General features: G+C 34.2%; 2 long non-coding RNA genes across 3 annotated transcripts; both read left to right on the top strand.

Annotated features, from left to right (window-relative positions):
• The first annotated feature begins 3811 nt into the window (after nucleotides 1-3811).
• LOC141693290 (uncharacterized) lies at nucleotides 3812-6697 on the top strand. 2 transcript variants are annotated; one of them, XR_012563061.1, is made up of 5 exons: nucleotides 3812-4129; nucleotides 4229-4307; nucleotides 5531-5605; nucleotides 5736-5836; nucleotides 5935-6697. It is a non-coding gene; the product is annotated as an uncharacterized LOC141693290 (long non-coding RNA). The 2 variants fall into 2 exon arrangements; XR_012563060.1 differs by having other exon boundaries at nucleotides 3812-4139.
• Nucleotides 6698-18608: 11911 nt separating this feature from the next.
• Nucleotides 18609-20152, top strand: LOC141693291 (uncharacterized). Its single transcript, XR_012563062.1, has 3 exons — nucleotides 18609-18933; nucleotides 19061-19267; nucleotides 19833-20152. It is a non-coding gene; the product is annotated as an uncharacterized LOC141693291 (long non-coding RNA).
• The last annotated feature ends 7051 nt before the right edge of the window (nucleotides 20153-27203 follow it).

The following is a 27203-nucleotide window of genomic DNA, read 5'->3' as shown; positions in this document are numbered from 1 at the left end:
TTCATATTTATGTAGATGATATTATATTTGGCTCTACAGATGAAAAACTTTGAAAAATATTTTCCAAACTAATGCACAATGAGCATGATAGGAGAACTAACTTACTTTCTTGGTCTCAAGTTAAGCAAGTTAGTGATGGAATATTTATTAGTCAAACCAAATACATTCATCATCTTTTAAAGAAGTTTGACTTAATGGATTGCACATCTACAAAAACTCATATGGCCACTGTCGCTAAACTTAACATAAACACAACTGAAAAGTCAGTGGATATTTCAAATTATAGAGGCATGGTTGGTTCACTTTTATATTTAACAACAAGTAGGCCAGATATGATGTTTGTTATTTGTCTTTGTTCCATATTTTAGGCTGATCCTAAATAATCTCATCTAGTAGATATTAAGAGAATTTTCAGATATCTCAAAGGAACACCAAAACTTGGCATTTGGTATCCTAGAGATTCTGGTTTTGATCTAATTGGTTATTCAGATGCAGATTATGCAAGTTGTAAAATATATATAAAAAGTACAACATGAACTTGTCAGTTTCTAAGAAACAAGCTAGTGTCCTGGTTTAGTAAGAAACAAAAATCAATTTCTATATATTGATGCTAGTAGCTGGTGTGCACCGATTTTATGGATGAAAAATGAGCTATTGGACTATGGTTTACATGTGGACAAGATTCCAATTTTATGTGACAACACAAGTTCCATTACCATTACTGAAAATCATGTGCAACATTTAAGGACAAATCACATTGACATCAAGTACCATTTCATTCGAGAACATGTCATGAATAGTACTGTGGAACTTCACTTTGTTCCAAGTGAGTAGCAACTTGCAGACATCTTTACCAAGCCACTTGATAAGTCAACTTTCTCTAGGTTGGTAAGTGAATTATGTATGCTTAATTATTCTTAAGTTATTTTGATGTCTAAGCAATTTTATGTAGCTAGATTTAAATTTGATTTTTCCTAAAAGATGATTTTTAGCTAAGTCAAAATTAATCTCTCGATGGATGTTCATTATTCGTTAAGAATGAATATCCATTGAATATCAGCATCCATTGAAAGTCAAATATATTTCTGGGTACTTTATCCCTCGACGGATATTGGTCCATTCTATATCCGTTGATTTGCTTTAGTCAAAGCCGTTAATTCTACAGCTTATCCGTCGAATTTACTTACAGTGTGTATGTATATGTCAATGGATAGTCTTTAGAATTTCTACAGTTCATTTCATTTTTAAACGGCTATTTTTGGCAATTTTCATTGGGTACTTTTTATAATTTTTATTTTTTATTTATCTATTTCTGAGAAAGTATAAAAGCCTATTTTGACTTTTTATTTCACTTTTTATCTTTTCTTCATTTTCAAAGCAATTTTACTCTCTTCATCAACAAAACCGTCTTTTTCTATAACTGCTTACCAATCACAAATGGCACCAGTAGTTAAGATTATGTCTCAATCCGGGGTTGTCTACGAAAAGAATAACTTTGTAGCTCTAGTGGACACGAGCGTTGCTAATGAAGACTTTCACAAGATGAGGGACTTTATTCGCAACTGCAAATTGAATTATGTTATGCTCGAGTCTCCAGTGATTTACTGTGAAGTTGTGGAGCAAATCTAGACTACAGCCGTGTTCAATTCCACAGACAAGACCATTACCTTCACTCTTTAAGGTAATGACTTCTGTATCAACTATGATGAAATTCAAGCTTGCTTACATTTTCCTGAAAATAACACTTCTATTCCACACACAGACACATATGTGAGCACCATGCTTAAATCTATGGGATACTCTCTTGATTATATCAATTTAGGTGGAATTAGGAGAATGGGCCTTAGAAAAGAATGGAGCTTTCTCTGTGACCCATTCATAAAAGTATTTTCTGGTAAAATTAGTAATATTGATGTAGTTACCTCAACAATGATTAACATGCTTTATTTGCTTCTAAATGACAAATATTTCAATTTCAGTAATTATGTCATGGTAGAATTAGGGTATAAGTTAGGAGATATCAAGAAAAGGTCCAAGAATATATATAATGCAAGGTTTCTCATGATGCTAGCAAATAATATTTCTAAAGACCTCTTGATTGAGAACCCAAACAACAAGCTTTCTTGTTGGGTCCAAGAAAAGAGGGTACTTGCTGACTTGAACAGGAACAACTTCCATAGTGCTGTGCCTCTCAACTACTTGCCAATCATGGAGGCACCTCAGCTAAGTGAGGTAAATGTTCATATCTTAACCCAATCTCAACCTCAAATTTCTTTGACTTCTACTGTGGCTATGGCATCTGTGAATGTGACCAAACAGATGCCTACCCAAGCCATAAAACCTAAAACTTCAAAATCCAAATTAAAGAAACCACACTCTAGTTCCTCTCAAAAGAAACTAGTTTTAAAAACTACCACATCACATGAGGGGAGTGTGAAGGGTAGTGAGAAAGGTGAGGGACAGGGTGAACATCCAAGAAGCCCTAAGGATAAGGTGAGAGAGGTTAGTGTATCCCAGCCTAGCCACACCAAAGTCTCCCAACAGGCTTTGGTGCTTAACAAGAATATTAACATATTGCTAGTTGCATCCTCCCAAAAAGGATGCAACTATTGAATATAGCTCTTCTCCAAGAGCACAGAACAAAAGGGGTAGGGACACCACATACCAAACTCAAACCTATATCGAAAAGAAGAAGTTGAAACCATTGAGGGAGTCACAGGGTGCACACACTGTGCCAACTGTAGTCAAAGATCAGTTCATGCACCATCTCAAATTTAGTTTGATGTGGCTTCAATAAATGTGGAGTCACAACCAAATTCTCTCTCAATTGAAACAACTCACACACACAATTCTTTCATAAACTCACTGGATGTGGATATGATAAACACATTAATTTCTGATTTTCCATCTTTGAAACTCATGGAGGAGCCAAAATCTAAAGCAAGTGAGCATCATCTTATTGATGATTTTTTGGGTCACTTGCCCTTTTTTTTGAAATTACTGATAATTTTGTGCATACAAATTTCAAATCAATCACCACAGACTCAACTGTAGTTTCTACTCCTAACTCTTTCATTTCTACCTCTTCAACGGATATTCCTCATCCGTTGACAAGTGACTGTCTCTCGATGGATAAGTTTAATAGCAATTATCAGTTGACACTCACAACTGCTATTTTGACGGATGTCTCTTATCCGTTGAAAGTCTCTACACAACTTGATATTTCCAAAACTGTGATAAGTGGAGACGACTTAGTAGTTGTACAATCACTTCTAGGAATGAGGGAATGGAGTGATTTGAGTGAGAGGCTGAGTTGCTCTCAGGGAAAAAGGAGAGGAAAAGAGTGAACCTTCACATGATATTTCTTCCAGCATGGTAAAAGTGAGTGAGAGGAGTCCCACCTTCGATGGTGAAAGTGGGGTGTGAGGGTGGGAAGCCAAGGGGAGCCCTTGATGCAAAATGAGAGGGAACATGAGAGAAAATCAGGTATAGAAGAACAATGGTAGAAATCCATTGCAAGTGAGTTAAGGGACACTACAAGAAACAGGGCAAAAGAAATCACCCTTTTAACATCGGTTCAAAAAGCCACCAATGTTAAAAGTATTTTTAACATCGGTTGTGTTTTAAACGATGTTAAAGCCTTTGTAGACATCGGTTTTAATTTTAACCATTGTCTAATCTCTATTTATTAAAAAAATAAAAAATGACTGTTATTACGGAGATACTCTTCCCCGCTTTTATTTCACAAAAATTCATTTCCCCTTGACCAAAATTCCAATTCCCCCCTCTTTCACAATTCACTTCCCCTCTTCCCCCCTTTTACCCCCGACCACCACTTTCTCCATCCTCTCACTCTCCCCTCTCTCTCTCACTCACTGCATCACCATCCCTCTCTCCCTCATTGTCTCTCCCTCCCTCTTCAAACTTTAACCCTAATTTCACTACACAAATCTCTCTCACCTACTCCCTCTCTCTCCCCTACCTCCTACTCTCTCTCACACCTCGCTCTCTCCCTAGAGCTTTAACAAAAACCCCCTTTCTAAGAAGATATAAACCCTAATTAAAATTAAGTACAAAGTGAGCCATATTATTTCAACCCATCTTAAGATTTTTGGTTAGCTTTCAATTAGTAAGATTATGTACTGTTTCTTCATATTTTCTTTAGTTTATTTTCATATTTTAAGATTCTTTGGTTTGGGTTTTCTTATTTTATTTTTGGTTTATGCAGATCTGAAGTATATAGAGTTGCGGAAGGTGCTGCAAAGATTGATGTTGATGATTTGGCTGCATTTATCGCTGATATTTCTGTGAGTTTATTTGCTCGGTTTTGTAATTTTGGATTTTTTGAATTTTGATGAATTAATGTTTGATTGTTTGATTATCTCGATTAAGCGATATATATGGATTATAGTGAATGTGTTTGTGTTTTGGTTTTGATTAATTGATAATAAAATGTTGATGTGATGTGAATTTATTGATGTTTTATACAAATGAATATTTGAAAGATGTGATTTTTATTGATTTTATGGAGCTGATCAGTTCCAGGTTCTGAATTACTTGGCTTGCCTGTTCAATCTATCATATTTGTATATAATATATTAATGGTCAATTTTTCTACTAGGGAAGCATGTATTTACCTGTGGTCAATTTATATATTGTGGATCATTAGGATTTGACAATTGTAACTGTAGTTTGATCATCACTGTATATGTTACTTGAAACTTCTTGATTAGTTAGAACTGTTGAAGCATGTATTTACTTGTATGAATATGTATCATGGTTTTAGGTGACCAATATATGTATGGGTATTAGGTTCTATTTAATATATATGTACAAAAGGCTTTTCTTTTGCATATCAAGACTTTTGTGATGATGAATTTCAAATTTTAGCAGCCGTACCAATTACTAATATAACTTCTAGCTTTGATTTGAACTCTTTAGTTCTTGTTCATTCAAAGTTTGTTATTTTGTGGCACTTGGCTGTCTTGTGTTTATGGCAAGCCAAGTATCTTCTCGATGATGACAAGAATAAATTATTTTCCATGTAATTCTAACCTGTACCAGAAGAATTTCTATTCTAATACTTGTTTCCTATAGGAGGTCAAGTTCTTTACTGCCCTTAACTTTTGTTGGAGATTTATCACCTGCGTATCTTGTGGGAATTCTATAGGTAGGGATATATATAAATTTTGTTTTGAGTTGAGTTAAAAATTTTGTATTCTATATGCATATGATTGACATAACATATTTGACTTTAATTATTTATGACTGTGCGTATATAATTTAAATTTGTAGTTAGTATAAATGGGTGCTATCCAGGGAAGGAATCTGAGACTGGATGGTTCCGCTCCCCGCTAACCATCAAAATATACATGAATTTTAGTAAAAATTTTCAAAAAATATAAAATAATTTATTTCGGTGCCCTTGAACAATATTCAGCCCCCCTAACTATATATTTGTGGTGTTAACCATTGAAGATATTTTTATGCGTCATCTCCCTTATATAAATGAGTTTATGTCTAAATGCAGGAACTCCTACCATTTGCTTGTGCGAGTATCTATACCTCGGGGATAAATCAAGTGTTTAATGTGGACATAGACAAAGTAATCAAACTACTTAACTTGTTCTTTGACCCTTAACTATCCCTCACTGATATTAACTGTGTTTACTCCCTTGTCTTTTTTTTCGTTAAATGTTTTTTTAAAATGGGTAACCTATAATACTTCTTGGCAGCTACCTTTACTTAGATGGAAAATTATACGACAATGACTTCATTTTCTATGGGCGGACTATTGGGACTCACGATGCTGCCTGCTGCCTTTTACCACATCCAGGTAACCAACTACACTATTGCATGCAACACATAATAGGTGCTAGTTGTTTATAATATGTTATAAGGCCATATATAAGAACTGAACCAATATGTATGCAGAATGCGCTAGGTAAACCAATGGTATTCTCAAGGTCAATTGGTTTTGCTACCATTTTCTTCAGCGTATTTATAGTTGTTCTTGGAGTGATTAAGGTAAACCTTAAACTATATATATATTTTTTTAAAGATTGGAACTCCATATTTAAATCTTTGTAGTGAAATAGACTAAAAAATTTGTTAATTTACTTCATATCATAGTATAATTAGCAATTTCTGATGTTTTTTCATGTGAATCATTTAAAGCTTTAATTATAAATATGAAGTATCACCATCTACTGCACTGTGTTATAGGACATACCCGATGTTGAAGGAGACAAAGCTTGCAGCATTATGACATTCAGTGTCAAATATGGCAAACAGAAAGTTAGTAACTGTTAGATATATTTGATAATGTCATGGCTAATATGTTTTATGTTTAGCTTTCAGATCTTACTTGAACAGGATAAATCAGTACTTAACTGTTGATCAGTACTTATACTGGAAGTCAGGACTTAAGGATATCAGTACTTATGTTATCAGGAGATAATCATCAGAAGATAGATATCAGAACTTAAGTGCTGAAGGACAATCAGATAAGGACAGTAGCTGATTAAAGGAAAGAAGATCAAGAAAAACATAAGAAGAGATATGCATGAAGAAGGAATTCCGTAAAGAATGGAATACTTGGAAGAAAAGATATCTGATTGATATATTTTAGGAAGCAGAATTATATTCCATATCAATTAGCGATTATCTTGTAACTGTGTAGTATATAAACACAGACATAGGGTTTACATAAAAAGTGTTATCATTATTAGAGAAGATTATTCATTGTAACCCTAGCAGCTCTCGTGATATTTGTTCATCACTGAGAGGTAACAGTTCCATACTGTAACAGAGTTTATTGTTTCAATAAAGTTTGTTTTCTGTTACTTAAGTTCTTAAAGTTCGATTTGAGTATACTATACACTTTATTCACCCCCTCTACAGTGTGTGTGTGTGACCTAACAATTGGTATCAGAGCCTATCTGTTAATATACATACAGTTAAAGATCCAAACACAATCATGTCGGACACAGAAACTCCAACTAAGCCTACCAAAACTGAGGAATCACCAAAGACACAAATTCAGAGTCGGTATGAGACCATCAGAGTTTCCATACTGAGACCATCTGAATATCCCATATGGAAGGTAAGGATGACCATGTTCCTGGAAGCAACAGATCCAGAATACCTTGATAGAATCAAGGAAGGCCCTCACAAACCAACCAAGCTTGCTGTTGCAGTTGCAGGTGAAGCAGCAAAGACCGTACCAAAAGAGAAGAGTGATTATACTGCTGAAGACATAGCATCAATTGCTAAGGATGCTAAGGTACGACACTTACTGCATAGTGCCATTGATAATGTAATGTCAAACAGGGTAATCAACTGCAAGACTGCTAAGGAGATATGGGATGCTCTGGAAACAAGGTGTCAGGGAACTGACACAATTAAGAAGAACAGGAAGACAATACTCACTCAAGAGTATAAACACTTTGACTCAAAGACTAATGAGTTATTGAATAATTTATATGATAGATTTGTCAAACTTTTGAATGATTTGTCATTGGTTGATAAAGAGTATTATCTTAAAGATTCAAACCTTAAGTTCCTGTTAGCTCTTCCTGAATGCTGGGATTTGAAGGCAACGATAATAAGAGACAACTACAATCTTGATGAAACAACTCTTGACGAAATCTATGGAATGCTCAAGACTCATGAGCTGGAGATGGAACAAAGAAGCAAGAGGAAATGAGGAAAGTCAAGGACAGTTGCTCTTAAGGCTGAAGAAGAATTCCCCAAAGCAGCTTCCTCAAAGAAAGACAAGGGTAAAGCTCTTTTCATAAAGTCTGATACTGAGTCATCAAGTTCTGAGAGTGATGATGACTCAGATTCTGAAAGCTTGCCTGAGACTGATGCTGATGAGGAGATGATGAAGCTGTGTGCTCTTATGGTGAAAGGAATCACAAAGATTGCATACAGGAAGTTCAGGAAGGGAAAGAAGTTTTCCAGGAAAGGCATAAGTTCTGATAAGAAGAATTTCAGAAGATCTGAAGGCAGAGGAGGAAAGTCTGACAGAGGAGATTACACCAATGTTAAATGCTATAACTGTGGTGAGAAAGGCCACATATCTCCTGACTGCAAGAAGGTAAAGGGTGACAAAGGCAAGGCTCTTGTCACAAAGCAGAAAAGCTGGACAGACACCTCAGACTCTGAAAGTGAGGAAAACTATGCATTGATGGCAAATGTTGATAAAGAAAGTGCTGAGAGCAGTTCTGAAGCTGCTGAAACAAAGGGCAACAGGAAAAATATTCTAGTTCTGGACAGTGGATGTTCAGGACATATGACTGGAAATAAGGCCCTGCTATCAGACTTTGTGGAGAAAGCTGGCCCAAGTGTTTCTTATGGAGATGGCAACATTGGAAAAACATTGGGATATGACAATATCAATCTTGGAAATGTCATAATTAAACAAGTAGCTCTAGTCTCAGGACTTAAACACAACCTACTGAGTATAAGTCAAATCTGTGACAGAGGTTATCATGTTGATTTCTTTGAAGAACACTGTGAAATTGTAAGTAAATCTAAAGGCAAAGTTGTTCTGAAAGGATACAGGCGTGGTAACATTTATGAAGCTAAGCTTTCAACAAGTACTGATGGTTCTGTAATCTGTCTGATGAGTAGAGCATCAATTGAAGAAAACTGGAATTGGCATAAGAAATTCTCTCATTTAAATTTCAACAATATAAATGAACTGGTCAAGAAAGATCCTGTGAGAGAATTGCCAAACACAGTATTTGCTCCTGATGGTCTTTGTGATTCATGTCAGAAAGCCAAACAAAGAAAATCTTCATTCAAGAGCAAGACTGAATCATCAATTCTTGAGCCTTATCATCTAATACATGTTGATCTATTTGGTCCAGTAAATGTCATGTCTATTGCAAAGAAGAAGTATGCGTTGGTCATAGTGGATGAGTTCACCAGATACACATGGGTGTATTTCTTGCATACAAAAAGTGAAACTGCATCAACCTTGATTGATCATATTAAACATCTGGATAAAATGGTCAAAGATTCTGTGAAAGTTTTAAGGAGTGATAATGGCACTGAGTTCAAGAATTTGATAATGGAAGAGTTCTGCAAAAGCCATGGAATAAAGTAGGAATTTTCTGCTCCTGGAACTCCACAGCAAAATGGAGTTGTTGAAAGGAAGAATAGAACTCTCATTGAAGCTGCACGTACAATGCTTGAAGAAGCAAAGCTTCCAACCTATTTTTGGGCTGAAGCTGTGCAGACTGCTTGTTTTACTCAAAATGCAACACTCATTAACAAGCATGGAAAAACACCATATGAGATGGTGAAGAAAAAGAAGCCAAATCTAAAATATTTTCATGTATTTGGATGCAAGTGTTTTGTTCTCAAGACTCATCCTGAACAGCTATCAAAGTTTGATCTAAAAGCTGATGAAGGAATCTTTGTTGGATATCCACTTTCCACAAAAGCCTTCAGAGTCTATAACTTGAGAACAAAAGTGGTCATGGAATCTATCAATGTCTCTTTTGATGACAAAAAGATTACTGGTCTTGAAGATTTCATTGACCATGATCAGCTGAGATTTGAAAATGAAGACTCTAATTCTGATACAGAAAATCCTGACAGTCTAAGTTCTGATACTGTAAACTCTGATGGATTAAACTCTGATGTTATTGAAACTGTGGAGACTACGTCAAAGGAAGATGCACCTATGCAGGGGGAGCATACTCAAGATCCTACCACATCTCAAGAAACATCAGAACATGCATCTGGCTCTTCAAGTTCTGATTCGTCAAGTTATGATAAGCCAAGTTCTGATAGTGCTGAAAATCTAAATACTGAAGAATCCAACTCAGAGAGCATAGTTTCAGGGGGAGCATCAGAAAATGAAAATGAAAATAGCATGGATCATGGGGGAGCATCCAGTTCTAATGAAAACCTTCCATCTGCAAGGAAGTGGACAAAATCACATACACCTGATTTGATAATTGGAAATCCTGATGCAGGTGTCAGAACTAGAACAGGTACTTCAAATGAATGTCTTTACAATTCTTTTCTCTCTCAGACTGAGCCAAAGAAAGTGGAAGAAGCTCTTCAAGATGCTGATTGGGTGCAAGCAATGCAGGAAGAGTTAATGAATTTGAAAGAAATAAAGTCTGGACCCTAGTGCCAAGACCAAAGAATAGATCTGTTGTTGGTACAAAGTGGGTATTCAGAAATAAAACTGACAGTGATGGCATAATTACAAGGAATAAGGCAAGGCTGGTTACAAAAGGATATTCTCAACAGGAGGGAATTGATTATGATGAAACATTTGCACCAGTTGCTAGGTTAGAAGCCATAAGGATATTCTTGGCTTATGCTGCTCACAAAAAGTTTACTGTCTTTCAAATGGATGTGAAAAGTGCTTTTCTCAATGGGAGAATTGGAGGAAGAGGTATATGTTGAACAACCTCCAGGTTTTGTAGATACCAAACATCCAGATTATGTCTACAGACTTGATGAAGCACTTTATGGACTTAAGCAAGCTCCTAGAGCATGGTATGAGACTTTAGCTCAGTTTCTTCTGGAAAGTGGATTCAACAGAGGGACAATAGACAAAACACTGTTCTACCTGCAACCATGGAAAGGACTTACTTCTGGTCCAGATTTATGTTGATGATATCATTTTTGGATCTACAAATGACAAACTTTGCAAAAAGTTTGCCAAGCTAATGCAGTCAAGATATCAGATGAGTATGATGGGGGAACTTAGCTATTTTCTGGGCCTTCAAGTCAAGCAGAATGAGGAAGGCACTTTTATTTATCAAACCAAGTACACCAGAAACTTGCTGAAGAAATTTGGAATGCAAGATTGTTCAAGTGCATCCACTCCAATGGCCACTGCGACAAAACTGGATAAGGATACCGGTAAATCAGTAGATATTACTGACTACAGAGGTATGATTGGCTCTCTACTCTATCTAACTGCTAGTAGACCTGATATCATGTATGCTACTTGTCTTTGTGCAAGATTTCAAGCAGATCCAAGAGAACCTCACTTAACAGCTGTAAAAAGAATCTTTAAGTATCTTAAAGGAACAGCTGCTCTGGGATTATGGTATCCTAGAGAATCAGATTTTAAACTAATAGGTTACTCAGATGCAGATTTTGCAGGTTGCAAAATTGACAGGAAAAGCATAAGTGGAAGCTGCCAATTTCTTGGAGGCAGATTGGTTTCTTGGTACAGCAAGAAACAAAAGTCAATTTCCACATCAACTGCAGAAGCAGAGTATATTGCTGCAGGAAGCTGTTGTGCACAGATTCTTTGGATGAAGAATCAGTTACTGGATTATGGGTTAACATATTTCAAAATCCCTATTTACTGTGATAATCAAAGTGCTATTGCTATGACAGGTAATCCAGTTCAACACTCAATGACAAAGCACATCAGCATCAGGTACCACTTCATCAGGGAACATGTGGATGAAGGTACAGTGGAATTGCATTTTGTTCCCACAGATCAACAACTAGCAGATATCTTCACAAAACCACTGTGTGAAGCTACTTTTACAAGATTGGTAAATGAACTTGGAATGGTTTTAGGTTCTTTCTCTAAATCTGCTTAGTCTTGTTCTGTATTATCAGACTTTATGCTCAGTATTTACAGAATTAATCTCATTGTGTATTCTGTGCTTAATTGATAAATGTCTTTAAGTACTGACTGTTGTCTGATATATGTTTCTAAACTCTGATAAGTGATATGTCTGTTCAAGTACGTATTCTATCCTATGAGGATAACTGTGCTAGATACTGACCTAGTAGTCTTCAATAAACAAATGATTCCATGTAAGAAGTAATTATTTTAGTGGAAACCCTATGACACTAGCAAATTCTGATAATTGAGCTTAGTTAAGTTTACTTTGTATATCTTATTACTAAGTCACAAATTAGAATAATGCTACTCATCTGTTAAGTTCTGATACCAGTAAAACTGCTGAATGTACTAAGTGCTGATAAACCTCACTTATCAAAAGAAAAAGCAAAAAGATCAAAGAATAAAATCAGGTACTCCTTTGAGATCTAGAGTAAAAATGTGGAAGGGACGACCCAAGTGCATTGCTGGTATTAAGTAGATATGCATTAGAAAAGCAAAATATTTTCTTGGTGACTTTTCACACTCTATGATTACTGGAGAAATACTCTGATAATAGCATAAATTATGATAAACAGTCGTGACTCACTTACACTGAGAAGCCACTGTAAAATAGAATTTCAAAAGATGCATAAAATTAGCACAAAACAGTTGAGGTGGACTCAAGCATGAACTCATTCATCAGTAGGTTTCAGGACAATGACAGCTCTTTAGCAAAATTTTAGTTATGCCTTATTTCTAAGATGTACTGAAGTGAATCAGACTTTACTCTTTATCTGTTATTTAGCTTAATGCACACACTAATCACTCCATCTGAATGATGAAAATTTCTGTGGTGGTCTATGTTATTTTAGATAAACAGTCATTGTGTCATTACTGCACAAATTCTGAGGACAAGTTCTAGTTACACGTTCTGATGATTAAGTTCTGAAGTCTATAACTCAGAACTTATATGAGGATTTACTGAGATGGGCATTCCTTTTTTTTCGAGTTAAGAAATTATGTTATGATGACTGTTAAGTTCTGGTATAGGTCTAAGTTCTGATTTCTCAGTCTAATCCTTTACTTGGCTTATATGTGAATAAAATTTGATAACAGTCTCAGTTCGACCTAGAATATGTTGAAGTGGAAGATTAATAGTCACTATGATTAGGATTAATGGTATTCGTACTTGAACAGTCCACTGTTTCTTGTTTCTTGTGCGTTTTAAACCATGATTCCTCTTTCCAATGAATGTTATTCTTTTTCAAAGTCTAGGGAGACGAGGTAGAATTAATTCTACCTGTCAGCATTCAATTTCTTTGCGTCTCCTGGCATTCTCTTACCTATATAAGCAACCACTTCACATCAGCCTTCCCATCACACTTTTATCACAAACTCACTCTCGTTTTTCACTTATCATCACAAATGGCTGAATTTGGCTGGTTCTACAATTATGGTGATGAGACTGTTCATGTCTTTTTGAATGGAATTCCAACTCCATACCCTATCACCAACATTCCTCATAATCTCTGGATTCAATTTCCAAAGGTTATCAAACGTGATCTGGTGGCCGTTCGAAGAGAACTTCATCTTCATCATCTCCGCCAGCAAGAGCGAATCATCAGACTCGCCATTCTGTTTGTCGAGAGTAGGAAGAAGAAGATGACTTAATCTCGTCTTCTTCCTGTTTTTCTTCATCATCAGCTTTGTCAGGTTTCTTAGCTAGGACTAAGGCTGTTGATGTTAGGTTTAGAAGCTTAGGGAAAATCTTGTATAAGTATTGATGTAATTTCCATTTCATAAATGTATTGTCTTGATATATTAATGAAAGTTGTTTTTACTTCAAGATTTTGTCTCTGAGTTATTTTATCTTGTGTTGATAAATCCTGATTGATATTCTGACGACCATATAAATTTTGTTTTATATTAAGTTCTGATTCATTTTCAGCACTTACTTATCTAATTTATCTTGGTCATTTTCATGTGATGTATTTTCAGAATATTAATGATGCAGTGAAAAATAATTCAATCAGTGCTAACGGTTTAAATTTTGAATTAAAACTGTTTCTCTTGATACATGGAACGGTTTTTCCTTGAAACTAGGCAAATGGGTAAGTAATGATTCCTGTTTTCTCGAGCCCAGTAACTGTCCGTTATTACTGCATGTCTGACAGGTGTCCAACAGTAACATTTTTGTTCAGAGTATAAGTACAACAGAGAGAAGATTTCTTTAATCTTTTATTTTCTTCATATTTTATCTCTCTCCTTACTTTTACTCTCTTTCTCTTTATTTCTCACGTTGGTTTTTCATACAGACATTATCTCAAACACCTAACAGGCATACTTGAATCTCATTTTTTTTCACATGGCACCAAATGATTTAATCATTGATGCAACTAAGTTTGTCCCCAACAACTATGCTGCAGTTCTTGATCACACTGAAGCTCCATCTGAATTGCACTTTGTGCAAGATCTTCTTGCACATAGTGAGGTTGGGTATGCATTAACACAGCCTGAATTCCTTTCAAGCCAACAAGTTCTGAGGTTTTGGAGGACTGGACTTTTTGATGATGGTGGTCAACGTGGAACTCCCAGTATTATCTTCCAAGTGGGTGATTCATCCTTTGTAGTCACTCCTAGTACAGTACGCAGGGCTTTACATCTTCCAGAAGATTGTACTTTCTCAATTCCAGAGGACTCAGCCCTTCGGGAGTTAATGGCTGAATTGGGATATGAAAAGAGTCTGACGAAACTTGGACAGTTGAAACGGGCTAATATCAGAAGAGAATGGAGTTTCTTCTTTGATTGCATCACCAAAGCTTTTGGGAACAAATGTTCAAATTTTGATGCTATCCCAATTCTGAGTCAGCACATAGGGTATGCTATTATTCATCAAACTCATTTTGATTTTGCAACTGCTTTAATTGGTTTTATTGGGGATAGGATGACAGAGGATCGAGATGTTATTTATTTTGCTAGATTCTGTCAACTTATTTACACTTACTGTACTGATGAACCTCATTTAGTCAGCACTCAAACCCCACCTTTTAAGGTTGCAAAATGATACTTTAATGACCTGGTAAATGCTGATACTAAGAAAAAAGTGGTTAGACCATTACAGATTCCTAAGTCTGTAAAACAGATCCTGGTAAATGCTGATCCTGATACTTATAGATCTGTTTACTCTGATGTCCAACCAACTCCAAACACCCAAAATCCATCAACCTCAGTACCTACCTCTCATTCTACTCAACCTACCCTCAGAACATATCTCAAATCCTATCTCTCCACTTCACAGACTGCTCAACCTTTATCTTCAGCACCTACTGTGAAGCCTTCATCTTCCAAGCCAAAGAGGACAAAGAATGTTCCTCAAACATCTCAAAAGAGAAGGAGGATTATATTGAGAGATGAATCTGATTCTGAGGAACACGTTTCTGCTAGAGAACCTGTTGTATCTGAAGTTGAGAAAGAGATTTCTCAGAAGGATTCTGAAATTGGGGGTTCTAGGCTTCTCAAGAAGCTTAGACGAATGACAGTTCCTGAAACTCCCAAGGAATCCAAATCAACAAGGAAGTACAAGAAACAGAGGGCACAAAGGCCAGTTTCAGATGATGAAGAGGAAGCAGCTAAGGAAGGGGATCAAGAATCTCTGATCTCACAAGACAAGGAATTTGCTCCAGTCACTTCTTCTCCATCAACTCCATCTCAGGAAGCTGTATCTGACAAGGCTAACTCACCGTCTGTGTCTCTTGTTGATCCAGACACAAGTGCTGATATTGATATTCAACACTTGGTTGTGTCTGAAGTATTTCTCTTAGAAGCTCCAACAACAAATAATCCTTCCACAACACCTGTTACTGATGCTGTTCAAACTCCAGAGTTATCAACAACACCTTCTCTGCATCAAGATGCTGATGATCAGACTTTAGGTGAGCATCAGGATATGGCTGTTGATCAGAACTTAGTATCAGATCAGCAATTAGAGGATGCTGAAGCCTCCATTGCTACTCACACTGTTGTCTTATCAGAAGATACTGATTCTTTAAGTTCTGATGCTGCAAATGCTGGAGATACTGGTGAAGCTGCTCCAATTGTAGATGCTGATGAAGCAGGTCCTTCAGGACATACTCCTCAACAGACTCTTCCTAAGTCTGAACTGGTACAGAAGTTTGTTACCGGGGCTGCACCAGTACCTTGGAGTGAAACTCCTGCAGGTCAGGAGTGGACTAAGGAATGGAACTCAGTTTCATGTGTTCCAACTGCAATACATCTTGCTGAGCACTTGACTAAAGCTGATGAAATGTTAAATTCTGATGATTTAAAAACCCAGCTTAGAGTCACTGCATTGAGTATTAAACATCTACAAGGTCTTCATTCAACTACTCATGCAGAGCTACACAAGATTCAGGAGAACTTTATCAAACAAAAACAAGTTTGGAAAATTGATAAGAAAAAGTTCTTTCAACCTACCATTGATAGGATTGCTTATATTGAGAACACTCAAGAGAAACAACAAGCTCAGATTGATGACATTCTGACAAATCAAGCTTCTCAGCAATCACAACTTACTGAAATCCAATCCTCAGTGGAATTACTTATCTCTCTTTTACTACCTGCTGATGCCAAAAAGGGGGAGAAGGTAATTAAGTCCAAATGCAACACTAACAAGACACTGCAAGGAAAGGATGATGGAAATGATGATCAAGGATACTCTGGAATGGGTAGTGGTCATAGTCAAGGTAGAAGGTTTACATCAAGACAAGCTAGTCACAGGACAAGTTCTGATACTGGGAAAAGAATAAGTTATGCTGCTGGTAAAAGGATAAGTTCTGATGAACTTCTAGATCTTGATGAGGAAATGTCAACACAGTTATTTCTTCAAGAAAATCCAGGAATGGACTTGGAAAGTTTAAAGGAAGAAGAAGCTAGACTTAAATCAGAGAAAGTCACATCTAAATCTGAAGCTTCTGGTAAAACTTCACTTCCAAAACTCAAAGGCATTGTGATCAAAGAAAGGACATATACTGAAGCAACGTTGACTAGATCACAACCATAGATAGATCCAAGATCCAAGGGTAAAGAAAAGGTTGGTGAACCTATCAAGGTTTATGTACCTCCTGAGGAAGAAGAAATTACTGATGAAAAGGATGATCTTGCTCTGACTTCAAGAAAAGTTCTTGAAACAACCTCTGACATGGCTCAAGTTGTTCAGAGTCAAGAAATTGTAAGTTCTGATATTCAGAAGAAGCAAGTAACCTCTGACAGAGCTCAAGTTAACTTGATATCAGAAAATAGATCAAAGACACTCTTACCAGGATTCACTAAAGCAAAACAGACTCAATCTTTGAAGACTACTGCAAGTAGTTTTGAAGCAAGAGTAGTTACTGGAAAGGAAGCTAGAGATAAAACTGGATTGGGAAGTGCTGATGAAAGAAGAGTACACAACACTACCAATGATCCAACTTCCTTGAGTGAACCAGGTATTGGAGCAACTCCTGAGAGATTGAATCAACTGGAATCTGTACAGATGGTTTACCATACCTACTTGAAAGAATACATTATGTTGTATTTCACGACATATGGTAGGGTTTATCATATAAGACAAAATGCCATTCCATTGAAGTATTTTGAAGAATTGGAGCATGTACTTTTCTTACTTCAAGTGGATGACAGAATAACAGAGACTGCTGCAAACTACTTAAAAGAACATATTCAGAGACAGAAAAGGTTTTATTCTGTTAAGTCTGACAGCATATATGTTCCAAAGTACAGAGATCACAATGGTGATATTGTTGATATGAAGCCTAATACTGCACAGATCAGAACATATCTTGGTATTAAGGGACTTGAATTTAATCTGGAGTCTGACAAAGCTTATGTCATAAGACTAGATCAGGAGTTGAGAAAAGCAAAGATCAATGATCTCAGAGCTGCAATCTTTCAAACTGGTGAAGATACTGCAGAGCTTAAAGATGTCAAAAGGAGAATGATTGATGAACTAAGATATGTTGAGAAATGTTTGTTGAAGAACTATCTCAGAACAACTCCTGACATCAGAGAGATCAGAAAATGATGAAGCGAAGTCGAAGATCTACAACTGCTTAAATACTGATATTTATACAGACTGAAGTTGTTATCAGAAGTTGAAATTGGTAAAAGCTTTAAGGACTGTAAGTTGTAGTTATCTAGTCTAATTCTCATGCATTTGTACTTAATATTTTTGACATCATCAAATATCTGTTAAACTTGTATATTATGTTAATTTACAAGTTGGGGGAGATTGTTAGATATATTTGATAATGTCATGGCTAATATGTTTTATGTTTAGCTTTCAGATCTTACTTGAACAGGATAAATCAGTACTTAACTGTTGATCAATACTTATACTGGAAGTCAGGACTTAAGGATATCAGTATTTATGTTATCAGGAGATAATCATCAGAAGATAGATATCAGAACTTAAGTGCTGAAGGACAATCAGATAAGGACAGTAGCTGATTAAAGGAAAGAAGATCAAGATAAAGATAAGAAGAGATATGCATGAAGAAGGAATTCCGTAAAGAATGGAATACTTGGAAGAAAAGATATCTGATTGATATATTTTAGGAAGCAGAATTATATTCCATATCAATTAGCGATTATCTTGTAACTGTGTAGTATATAAACACAGACATAGGGTTTACACAAAAAGTGTTATCATTATTAGAGAAGATTATTCATTGTAACCCTAGCAGCTCTCGTGATATTTGTTCATCACTGAGAGGTAATAGTTCCATACTGTAACAGAGTTTATTGTTTCAATAAAGTTTGTTTTCTGTTACTTAAGTTCTTAAAGTTCGATTTGAATGTACTATACACTGTATTCACCCCCTCTACAGTGTGTGTGACCTAACAGTAACTATTCATCAACTAATATCTTCTTTACATATCTAACAAGTCTATAGATTATTAACAACTTCTATTTGGAAAATTGTCTAGTTGACTTCACATTTTGCAGGTCTTTTCTCTCTGTCTATATATCCTGCTAATTGCCTACGGGTTTGTTGTGGTTATAGGAGCTTCTTCGTCGCTTCTAATGTGCAAGATCGTGTCTGTAAGTTCAATGTCACCCAACAAGACTTACGGACATATAGAAAAAGAAAAACACAGACACATGCACATTTGGAGTAACCTTGATTACTTACATTTATCTGGAGATTTTTTCCCTATACCTATTCTTTCAGGTTATAGGTCACACTATACTTTCATCCCTCCTTATGCTTCGAGCAAATTCTACTAATCTGGACGATCCTGTACCAACGCAGTCATTTTACATGTTTTTATATAAGGTAATTTAACTATGTTTTGCACCACATATACTTTTCTTTCTTTGACACTATACCACTGCTTTTCAATTACATATATATACCTAACTTGACTGGAGACATCGTCCTCAATTTGGATCTTTGCGTGTAGCTATTATATGCAGAGTATGTGCTGATTCATTTCATGCGCTGAGCAGCAGATATATATAACACCTGCTCCTTGGATATTGTGATCCAAGGGCTGTGTCTTAGCTTGTGATCATGAAAATAACACCAGCTCCTTGGATATTATTGATCGGAGTGTGCTTGATGTTGGGACTGGTAACGGTCTGCTGCTTCAAGAATTTGCTAAGCAGAGGTACGTTTTGAAGCTTAATAATCCTAATATTTTCATACATGTGCGGTGCGGGTGTGTGTTTTACGGTTCAATGCTAGACTTTGACTTCAAATAAAATCCAACTTCAGGAATCTCTTCCTTTTTTAATAGAAGTTGAGAAATATTATATAGCAAGTGCTGGTCCTGCTGGTTGTTTTTTATATTATTACTAATGATAACTACTATTTGTTGTAATCTTAATCTGATTGTATTGATGTTCTTGTACACTAATACCCTTTATTTAAACAAAAAACATGATTCCAAGGCATTGGACATGTTGGAGGAAAATGACTGCTTTTACTTTGAAATAAGGAAAATTTGATGCCTTGAGCTATATAATATAGTATTTTTTGGCAGAATTCTATGCGGTGCCTTGTGAGAATACTCTTTTAGGTTCTGGGCATAGTAATGGTGTATAGAAATTTTCTAAAAAGAGTTTGATCTTTTTTTTTGTCTTTGTGTTTATGCTGACTTTACCAACTACAAATGATTGATGACTAAATAAATTAGTGAGTAGCTATCTAACAAAGTGACTTGGTGATGGAAGTCAAACAGCGGGACAAGGCATGCAGCATAAAGTGAGTAGTTGTCCTGATTATTGTGAGAGCGTGTCAATGTGTTGCTGCTCCATCCACAGGTACTCATGTTGCATCTCGTGGAAGGGTTCAAAGAGAGAAGAGGCATGATCCTTAGATAAGAACCAAAGGCAGAAGTAGGTTGGCTCAGTGACATGTTTCATATGAATGGATGAATTAGTATAATAGATTTGTGTTGATATTGTTCTAGTTTCAATGGTTAAATTATGTAATTAGTTTTGATATTGGATGGTTAATTTGGAATATTTAGTTAATTTTGATATTGGATGAATTGGACAATGTAGTTGGCCAATTGAATGCATGTTTGGGTTTGGTATATTGGTTTTTGTATACTGGTTAATTGGACAATGTTTGACAATGTACTTGGCCAATTGAATGCATGTTTGGTCTTAAGAATAGGATTTATATACAAATCAAACCTAACATATAACTGATGTCCTATAGAGGTTTGACATCAGCTTATTACTTAGCAACTGATGTCTCTTATGAACAAAACATCAGTTTAGTTTAAGATGACCGATGTTAAATTACATTTTTAACAACAATTCAAAAGTTATGTTAAATACAAGCTTACATAACTAATGTCTAATATTATAATTTAAACCAGTTCATAAAATAACCGATGTTAAAAGTACTTATTTACAACGTCCTAATTTTCATAAACGTTGTCTTTGTCTTTTTTTTTCTTTGTGTGTCATATGCTTAAATTGATAGAAGAAATTAAAAGATAAACTATTATTGAACTCGTGATCATGTGTTAAAATGTAATATATTAGAAAAAAGACATCAATTTTTAAGTTAGAACTGTTGTCTACTGGAATTTTCGACATCGGTCTAAAACCGATGTTTAAAACTCTGGACCTTTCTCTACACATGCAAAGACATCGCTTTTAAATTTTTTTAACATGGGTTTATAACTGATGTCTTCTGACCTGTTTCTTGTAGTGGGAAGTCAATGAGGCAGACAAAGTGAGGCTATTTCAGCAATAATATCAAGCTGTTATAGATTTCTTCTCTTTTGATGCTGAGGCATTTACTCGTACCGTTCCAGCATATCAACTCTTAGCTGAACAGGGCAATGAAGATGCAGAGAGGACTCTAAATTTGGTACACACCACAACCTTTATGCTAAGGACAGAGGATGCAATCAACTCTCTTCCACCTACAGTTGGTGATGATTTTGAGTGTGATTCAGATGGTTCTTTTGGGGATGATTCTCATGGAAAAGATGCTGATGAAACTGGTATGAACATATGGGGAGATGCATAACCTAGCTCATCAACAAACACTCCATCCTGGATGTTCTCCAAATATTGCAGTTATCATCACTTCAACTCCATACTGTTCAAAGTAATTCATGAGACTCAAACAACCATTCAAACCACCACCAATGCCAGTACCAAAAGTCTTCTATAATCCCATCTTGAATCTCTGCAACTGCACAAAATTTAGACTCTCAAACAAAATCAAGATATGGATTAAATCAAGAACACCATTGAGGAAGTCAAAAAGGACCTCAATAAAAGAATGAAGTACAATCTTCCTGAGTCAACAATGACAGACATTCACCAGAAAATTAGGAAGGAAACTGACTTAAACAGAAAGGTCGAGGCATTGGATTCAAAAACTGACACAAGTGGAGAATTCAATTACCAAGATACATGTCAATCAAGTAACTCAGACACATCTTCTTCAACAACCGGTGGCTGCTCAAACTTCCAGCCCTGCCTTACTTGATGATAACAAAAAAAGGGAGAAGAATGTGCATGTACAAGTCCGTAAGGTAATAGTCCCAACTATTACCTTCACAAAGCCACCAATGTTAGACATTATTGATTTGATCAACATAGTAGCAGTTGAACTAAAGATTAAAGAAGAAAGATAAAAGATAGATCAAAGAATTTTAAAGGTTTTTGGCTCACCTACAACTCAAGTCAAATCAGTGAAACACTTCACATTGTTGAAGCCAATTACCCTAGAAGAAATGCAGTTGGGAAAAGGTGCTAAGGGTGAAACCTCAACAAAGAATGAATTCAACAACTTTGTGGTGCTGAAGCCTAAACAAGCCAGTGTGACTATATCATTAAAGCACCCAATGTTGGTTGACTATTCTCCTCCCAGGCCTGATGAAGACAAACTGATGGGCTCCTCAATTTCAAACTTCAAGCACACCAAAGACTCTTTGCTTAAATAAATAATTGCAAGAATCTATAGATATGGATAGATGATTTGTGTAATGTCTAGGCACCCTCAATTTAGAGAAGCTAAGGATGATGAAGAAAGAAGAATTGGAGCTCAGAAAAGGAGGATGAAACAAGTTATGAAAGGAGCCAAGCAGAAAACTCAAAAGATTGAGACTGCATCTGAAATTGCAACCTCAACTGAGATGAAGGAGCCAGTAGTTGGAGAAAAGCAAATTTGGCAAAATGGGAACAAAATCAAGCAAAAGGCCAAAAGGAAGATTGTTGAAGATGAAGAAGAGGAAGCTAAAACAATCCAGTCTAACACTACAAGTCAAACAACTATGCCCACAGTGGAGCAAGTTGAATTCAAGGTACATCCTAGTCTGAAATTTCATGGTAAGCCAATCATTCCCAAGGATGAACCAATAGACTGGGACATCTTACCTATTCCTGAGCTAAATATTCCAATTCCAACAACATCAAAAAGAAAGAAGCAAGAAAGCAAGAAATCAAGTTTATCCCAATCTTAAGCCTTATCCAAACTCAAACCGACAGTCAACAAAGGAGATCAACTCTTTATCAGTGACATAAAAGAATTCTCAGATATCAACCTTTACCTGGATGAGCTAGATGAAGTAAGAGCAATTAATGCTCACAACAGAATCCCAGAAAGATTGGTGTTCAGGTACAAGGGTGGAAAAGAAATCACATGGCCTCTATATAGGATTATCAATGAAGGCTACAGTGTCTTGACAAAAGTATTCTCTGCAATGAAGAAAGATTTTGGATTCACCAAGGTGGCCAAAACAGAGGTACTCAACAAAAGTCAACAAATAAGACAAAGCTGGAGAGATCCAAATGCACTACCGAAAATCTTATTTATTCCTTACACTGGAAGTAGAGTGCATTTGAGACCATATTGGTTGATGGAGTTTAATGATGAAAGAAATACCAGAAGATTCTTTAGAATTGAAGATTCAGCTGAAAATATCAAACAATGACACTCTCAAGGAAATGCATGAGATGCTGGATCTCAATAATGAAGATGAATATGAGTTCTACAGACAGCTCCAATACCAAATAGAAGAAAATAATGAGAAACTGGGAAAGAAGACTAGACAATCAAGGAAAAATGATTAATTTTCTCAGTCTAGAGGAGCACCTTCAAAATGGCTTGTGAGATTTCTGTGAACTTTCTTTTGTGCAATTTTTAATAAAATGCAGCACTTACCATTTTTATCTACTATTGATTGTTTATTTGTGTAAGGTGTTTTTAATATCATCAAGTCCTCCTAAATTTATGCCTATAATTCTAGTAGACATAAATTGGGGGAGATTATTAGAAATATGTTGTAGGCTTGATTACAATTTACCAAAACACCTTAGTTGATTAATTGAATGATTTTGTAACTATCAACGGATAACCATACATGTTCATCCGTTAATAGAGTAGCTTATATTTCAATAAGTTTTTGTAACTTATTTTTATATACTGTAATATCTTAGAAGTTTAGAAGTTGTAGATAATTCTAAGTCATGTTGACTACTAGAAAGATATGCAAAATAGGTTGGCTAATTATAAATATTAGATGCCTTGTAATTTTGCATAAGTGAAACAGTCGCAACTGCTAAGGAAATATTTTCAACGGATAAAATATAAAGCTTCGATGGATAACTGTGAATGAATATACAATATTGCAGATTAAAAGAATTCAAGTATTCAAATACAAAGTAAATAAACAAGACTTTATAAAAAATTTCCGGTGGATTGATCTTTCCACTATATATATATATTAGAGAACTCTGTGATGCAAGAATGCACACAGCTGCTTACAAGTGTTGTTACAAAGATGAACAAAGAGAATTCCCAACAGATGTAGTTTTTCTATATCTCAGTTCAAAAATGCTTGTCTTGTTTTTTTTAACTACTTACTACACTAGGTTTATATACTACCAAGTTACATATGAATAAGACAAATAGAGAAAACAAGAATCTAGGTCTATTCACATGTTCCTTCATTTATCTATCCAGCATCTTTGAATATCTTCAGTTAAGCATGAAAATGAAAATACTTCTTTGTTCTCTAAAACCTGCAAACAGTTTGTCACATTTCCTTTATATACAATCAACCCATGTGACTGTCAAGTCGACAGTCACTTTTAACTGCTATTTTAATTTTTTATCAGTCGAGACTTCAGTATTATCCATCGATACTTGACTTGAGTTATCCGTTTAGTCTCTAATGGATTTTCCGTTGAAATTGTCTTATTATCCGTCGAGGCTTTGTGGTTTATCCGTTGAAAGTGTTTCCTTAGCAGTTGATACTCTTTCAATTTTATAAAATTATAAGTCATTTTCTATTTATAATTAGCCAACCTATTTTGCATATCCTTCTAGTAGTCAACATGACTTTAGAATTTCCAACACCTTCTAAACCTCTAAGTAATTATAGTATACAGAATAGTGTGCTACAACAATTTATTAAAATATAAGCTACTCTATCAACGGATGAACAAGTGTGGTTATCCGTTGATAGTTACAAAAACACTTAATTAAATCTACTAAGGTGTTTTGGTGATTATCATCAAGTCTACAATATATTCCTAATAATTTTATTTTAGCGTAATGACATTATATCGACCAATGTATTATGTTTAAAATTTTATTTTTTGTTTTGACATGGTTCAATAAAACAAATTATAAATCTTGGTGTTAGCCTCAGACCCGTTATATCAATCATATCCAGCTAATTATATTTATTTTTTTATATAATTTTGTTTTAGTTCCGGGTAACCATTATTTTGTTTTGGAGCAAATAGATAATATATAATTTTGTTTTAGCCTGATGACATCATATCTTCTAAACGAATTTTCTTTTAAATTTTGATTTTGTTTTAGACCTTTTTATTATTTTGTTTTAGCCTCATGATATTAAATCGATCAAACGAATTTGCTTTAAAATTCTGTTAGTCATTATTATCTTGTTTTAGTCGGAGACTACAAATCCAGCTAACTGTATGTAATTCATTTTTAATTTCTATTTAAGGTTTGATCAATAGTATAATTTTGTTTAATCCGGCGCGTGAATATTATATATTAGTTTATTTAAATCAAGACCATGAGACATATTATAATTTTATTTGTATTTAAGTAATTACATTATAAATATTAATTTATTAATGAAAGTGTTTTAAATATTACTATAATTACGGTGACCAGAGCGACTACCAACCAAACTTTCATTATTTCGTCTTTAATATAATAGTAAATAATATATATATATATATATATATATATATATATATATATAAATTGACCATCATAAATATAATTTGGGCACTTGTCATGTTTTCTTAGTACATTCTAGAATAGATAATTACATCTACAATTGTTAACATTTTTTAAGCTTGTTCTAAATTTTGTTTCTATTCGACAATAAATAATCTATACTAAATTATAATAGAGAAAACATTAAAAATTTGATAATCGGTCAGTTGTTACTTACTGAAATTACTTAATTATTCTAATTTTAACGTGCTAATTGGTCAAATAGTCAATTCTATTTGTAAATGATATTGAGATCAATTTCCTCTATCAATTTAAGTTTTATTTTATATCGAACTCTATATCATAATAATTATAATTTATATAAAAGTTAACTTTTTTTTCAACCAATTTTAAATTCTAATTTAAATTGAGTTCTATATTCTAATTGATATTTTGGACTAAAACAAATTTAAGAAAACTAAATGTAATTAGTAATATTTGGTTAATATAATGTGTCTCGGGTTAAGATAAATTAATAATAAATACTACTAATTCGACTAATTGTTTTTACAATTGAATTAGGATAAATAAAATAATATAAATTAGTCATCCACGATAAACTAACATATTATACAATTAATCCAAACTAACACAAAATTATAATTAAAATTAAAATATAATTGGACCAAATAAAATAAAATTATATATACTAATTATTCGTGTAAAACAAACAAAATAATATATATTAGTCATCCAAGATAATGATATATTATACAATTGATCAAAACTAATAAAAAATAAAAATAAAATTTAAAATATAATTCGATCAACTAAAACGAAATCATATATAATAATTGTTCACGCTAAAACAAATATATCTTATTGAATCGGACTTAAAAAAATTAAAATTAAACGAAAAATATTTAGTTAGATTTGGTCGCAGTAATGGGTCTCGAGCTAAATAAAAAAAATGTAAACTACTCATATGGGATAAATCAAATTAATATTAGACTAAAAATATTTCATATCCTATTGATTTGAACTAAAAATTAACTTTTAATTAAAACATAATCATTTTATTTTTAAAACACACATAAAATTATCAATAAAACTGGATCGTTCAATCAGTAATATAGTAATATTTTCTTTTTTAAATAGCTCTTAAAGTTAATCGAGTAAGTAATAAACTAGCTAAAATATTATTTTTAAGCTTCCAATATGATGGAGACATTTATTTATACTCTCAGAAATAACAAACTCGATATAATAATATTTTTTTCTCGGTACCGAGGTTATTACTTTACATTGATATAAATGTATTAAAAACTATGAACATATACATATATAAATATAATTATCATGAAGTTATATCTTTTAAAATTTTAAAATAAAAAATTTAAGAATAAAATTCAAATTAGTTTTTTTTATATAATATAATATAAAAAAATATTTGTACGATCCGTGCATCGTAGGAGTTTTAAACTAGTAACAGTAATGAAGGTTTTCTAGAAACTGAGTAGATAGTAAATTTATTTTTATAATCTTTAAGATTGTTTTTGAAAATTAATTAAGGGATCCAATATTATCGTGATAGTATTTAATCATCAACGATTGACTCTCTTACATATTATTTTTATTTGTAATTCTTCTTATATTAAACAAGTATAATATTCGAGATTTAGAGTTGAACTAATATTTTTTAATTAGTATGGTTATCAATTATCAAACTTAGATAGATTGAGACATACTGATAAGATTGACGAGAAAAGATGATCGAATATATCAAGATTTACGACAAGGATCTAATTAAGGTGTTCAGATTGTAATTGAAAATTTCAGGAAGTCAATAAAGAGATATGAAATAATGTTTG

Source organism: Apium graveolens, chromosome 10, assembly GCF_009905375.1.
Source record: "Apium graveolens cultivar Ventura chromosome 10, ASM990537v1, whole genome shotgun sequence".
Lineage (NCBI taxonomy): Eukaryota > Viridiplantae > Streptophyta > Magnoliopsida > Apiales > Apiaceae > Apium > Apium graveolens.
The sequence above is the reverse complement of the archived record's forward strand: the minus strand, read 5'-3'. Positions and strand labels throughout refer to the sequence as shown.